We start from the raw sequence: 4,927 nt of genomic DNA on the forward strand, positions 1-4,927 counted from the left end.
ACTCATTGAGAATGGAGGAGTAAAACCGACAAAAGTATCCGATACAAATTGGAAGATGCTTGATAGAAAAACTATTGTGTACATTCAACTGTGGATTGACGATAATGTCTTCCACTATGTATCCCAAGAGACTACCGCTTTCAGCTTGTGGAAAAAATTGGAAGACCTCTATGAGAGAAAGTCTGCAGGCAACAAAGTGCTACTCATTAAGAAGTTTGGTAACTCAAAGTACAAAGAAAGTTCTTCAATGATTGGTAACTCGAAGTACAAAGAAGGTTCCCAATTTTGTCTTGACTTGCTCCATGATTGATGACTCATTCCATCTTGTGGGTCCATGTGCTGTGTCCAGTGGCAGGTCCACCAATCGATTTCTACAAAATCTGACCTGAGATAGAGCTTGTTGCACTGATCATTTTGATGGTTCACTTACCAGATTTGAAGTCCAGATTCAGAAGATATGAGCTTCATAAGTTCAATGTTTTTTGGCATGTTGATCATGTTCTGTCCTGGAATCATCCTGTTTGAGTTCCTGGGCTTTAGAAGGGCTTTATTTAGCTTTGCATGGCCTAAATCGGAAAACTTCACGTAGACAAACTATTCCATGCTTAAATACTGGCTTTGTCCTCATTTTTACGTTGATTGCTCAAACCTACAAAAACACGAAAATACAATTATTTCATGATTATTAAACACATAATTAACCAAATTGTTATGTCTTTATGGGGTTTTATATTACAGTTTTGAGTGTTTATCAACAAACAAAATGTTATTTGGGGTGGTGATCAGCTCCCAAATGTGCGTTTTATTACTCTTACATTACTGCATTATAGCCCTTCTTATGCATAATAAAAAGACAACTTATAACTTTTATTCAATTTTTCATATTACAAAGCAATTCATACCACTTATCATAAAAGCAGCATCTTAGCACCAAAAGAAACCTTATTTACGTTTATTATGAATACTCGAAGCTGCTATGAAAAAGTGCTGAAAAAGTCAAAGTCAAAGGCAAATGTCAATTAATCAAAACCAGAGAATTGAAAGTCACATCCTTAACTCAGAAGACTAAAGATGGATGACCTTGATACAAAAGAAGGCTTGCTCTAAACCTAGCTTGATCAAGAATAAATAAAAAGAAAAAGGAAAAAGGAAAAAGGAAAAACATAAAGCAACCATGGTGAGGTGTCTTGATTGTAGAGGGAGAGGGTAAATCAGACTTTTGTAAAAGCAGGGGTATAAGAACAAAAAAATAGGAGAAGAGAATATACCTAGACTTATTCTAGTGTCATGTAGGAGTAGTGTAAGATTTATTTTTTAAGTCATTTACATTCAAGTTGTTTTACTTTTTGTTCTTCATTTCAATAAAATTATTTCTTTCAAGTTTATGTTTTTCAATTCAATCAAGTTATTTATTTCAAGTTTGTGTTTTCAATCATTCAAGTAACAATTTTTTTTCAAGTTTTCTTCAATCATTCAACTTGGTTCTTACCATAGTGTTTATTAAATACAAATAGAGTAAACAAAAAGAAGTCTTAAAAGCTAAATAATACTATATTTTCTCCTTCACAACTCCCATTCATCCAAGTTCTAAACAATTTATGGTGAACCTCACTCAAATACTTTGAACTTACCACTCATAATAAAACTTCAGTGATAATGGATGAATAGTTTTGCAAAACCAAGGCAAAATTAACGGCTTGGTTTTAGCTGATTAAACAAAAAGATGGAGAAATATAAGCTATCCTACTCTGTCACATGCACTGGAATATATTGTTTAATGCATTTCTGGATATATCTTAGTTTTAGATTGAGCTTTAGGCAACCACATGCTAGTGACAATTAAACTGATCGAGCAATGAAGAGATGTTATGGTTCGAACTTAAACAAATGAACAAAGCAAAACACTACATGAACTTTTACATAATCCACTATAGAAACTGGTTTAGAATGATAAAGCATATCTAACACAGTTACAACAAACTTGATTGAGTCATAGTTTATACGCTCACAGAAACAAAAAAACACAAATTCTAACAGAAAAAACATATCTGAAACAAAGAGAAATTAAAGATAGATAAAAGAAATTGAATTACCTTAAGTTTCATCATAAGGATAAATCAACAACAACAGGAAAAATCTTAACTGATCATCTTAAACACTAGTAACAATTGATGAAGATATCGTACAATTACGAATCAATCATTGATAATGAAAAATTCTCACCACTAATAAAAGACCTGCAATGAAAAATAACTTAGTCAAAAATAAAAATAAAAGTAAAAAAAAAAAGATAAGGAGAAGAAATGTTTGACATGGTAATATCTCAATGTGAATCTTATTCGAATCCAAAGCTAGATTTTTTATTAGATCAAATCTTGAATCCCAACTAGTTGTTTCTTGTTAATTTTGTTCGTATCAAGAGGAGGGTTTGGGGCGAATAAAGATCCTTTGTTCGGAGATTTCAAAGGATTCAAAGAGAAACGTTAAAAAAAATAAAGGAGGATTCATTTGAGATGGCAGCACACGAACAAGATAGACAGAGGCTTATTAGCTAGGGTTTCGAGAGAATGATAGATGTGGGGTAGAAATTGGTTTCGAGAAGAGAGGCATAGTGCATGCGAACTTAATTCTTTTATTTTCTTTTGAGTCCTCTGTTTAGGCTTGGTGGCTTGACTTCCAAAAACCAAAAAACTCAAAACCCCAAACGGTTAACCTAAGATGTGTCATAAATTTTCTTGACACCTCTCTTAATGACGTCATAAATTAGATACCAAACTTGACAGTTGACACATTGATAAAAAAAACGTCATAGATATTTATGAAGCTTTAGATTGTAGTGAGTATACTTCAAAAAGTTTGTTTAAGAGTGAGGTTCATCCTAAATTGTTTAGAGTTTGAGCGAGGGAGATGTGAAAAACAAAGGTAGATTCTTGTATAGATTAAAATGGTTCTAAGCTAATGAAAACTTGAAAGCTTTGATTGTTATATTGAATTGACTTGAAAACATGAAAGGGAAGATTGATAAACATTGAAATAAGAATAAATGGGCAAGATTAAAGATTGAAACAAAGAACAAGTAAACAAGATTGACTGAAATAAGAATAAGAAAATAACAAGCTGATTAAAATGAAATAAAACAACAAGAAAAAAAAAACTTGAATTGAAAAACAAGACAATAAATTAAACAAACCAAATGGTTTGGATCCTAAGACAATGGATGGTTTATCACTCCCTTGCTTTTTGATTATATACCCCTACTTTTGTCTTTTACAAATTTGCCCTTCTCCATTATAATTTAGACACCTCACACTTCACTTTTGCTTTTGCTTTTGCTTTTTGGTGACCAAGGTAGGTTTAGGGAGGAAGTCATCATATTTTGAGATAAGGGCCTCCATCTCTGGTCTTCTGATTTGAAGGCTTTGACTTTTGACTTTGACCATTGATAAGATCTCAAAAGTGTAGTTTAAACCCCCTTAATAGTATTACATTTAGGCCAATTATGTTTATAATAAATAAGAGTTAATATTATTTACGTATTTTTGTATATTTCAGGTCTTGAAGCTGTTTATGCGCTTAAAGATGTCATTTTGCATAGAAAACGAGTCAAGATGACTACAGAGGAATTTCTACATTTAAAGCCCAAGAATCATGAAGAAAAGCTTTTTTCAAGCCCAGTCAAAGTCAATTTGGGTAGAAAAAAAACAAAAAAGTCAACAGAACTTCAAATGGGCGTAGCTTTGGACTCGAGCCCCCGGGTGGGCCTACTTTATGTCAAAACGACCATATCGAAATAAGCTTTCCAATGGACCCAGCTTTATCCCAATCAAAGATGTAAAAGTGGATAAAAATAATACTGAAGTCATTTCCAATAGTTGTGGCCTCTTTAGACTTAACCTAATAGACTTTGGGCTCACATTAGAGGCCCAAAGTCCCCTTTTTGACCCATACACGAAAATGTAACACTAACCTTCTCCTATATAGAGAGGATTAAGGCTAAACTTAATACTCCTCTTCTAGCACCCCTTTCTTTAGTGTAGAGTAGTTTAGTTTACTTTAAGGTTAGAATTAGGTTAGAATAATATTAGTTTGTAGCCTCCATTGTTCCCCATCAATAAAAGCTTAGTTCTTTAATATTCAATTCTCTTCTTTTATATTTTGTCTTTCTATTGTTATTTAGTTAGTATGATTCCAATGAAACAAGACTAAACCTCCATTAGATGAGGTTTATGAAGCGTGAGGATAATTGGTAATTAGTATGGTTGTTGATTTGTATTAGCGTTTTAAATTTGATTCTTATGATTATTTAGAAATAAAGATCATAAGAGTTGAACTAAAGTTTAGAGCCACCATCAAAGAGATTTGTGGTGGAGCTAAACTCATGCTAGTAGAACTTTGATCCGAGAGGACTTGGTGTTCACTATGGATCAATAGGCAATTCGATAATCAACCTAATGGTCAATCAAATTGCGTAGTGGATTGAATCTTCTCTATACCCTTTCTCATCATTTAATTTACTATTTTAGCATCTTATTTACTATTTTCACATAACTTATTACTCTCTCATTAGTTAATAGTTTGATTAGTCTATATTTGTTACAAGTACTTGCAAGCAAGAGTGGAGAACACGATTACTCCTCTTTATTCTATGATATTTAGAGAGTATTATTATATATTGATATGCATGATTTAGTACTATTTTAAACAACTATTTTTATATTATTAAATTATAGTTATTAACCGTTGACTTTAACTTTTTCAGCACTTTTTCATAACAGCTACTGGTCTTCATAATAAGCGTGATTAAGGCTCCTTTTGGTGATAAGATGCAGCTTTTATGATAAATGGTCTGAAATAATCCTTAACTTGAAAAAGGCAGTAAAAACTACGAGTTGTCTTTTCGTTAAGCGTAAAAAAGGTTGTAATGCGG

The sequence above is a fragment of the Coptis chinensis genome, chromosome 4 (genome assembly GCF_015680905.1).
Source record: "Coptis chinensis isolate HL-2020 chromosome 4, ASM1568090v1, whole genome shotgun sequence".
Lineage (NCBI taxonomy): Eukaryota > Viridiplantae > Streptophyta > Magnoliopsida > Ranunculales > Ranunculaceae > Coptis > Coptis chinensis.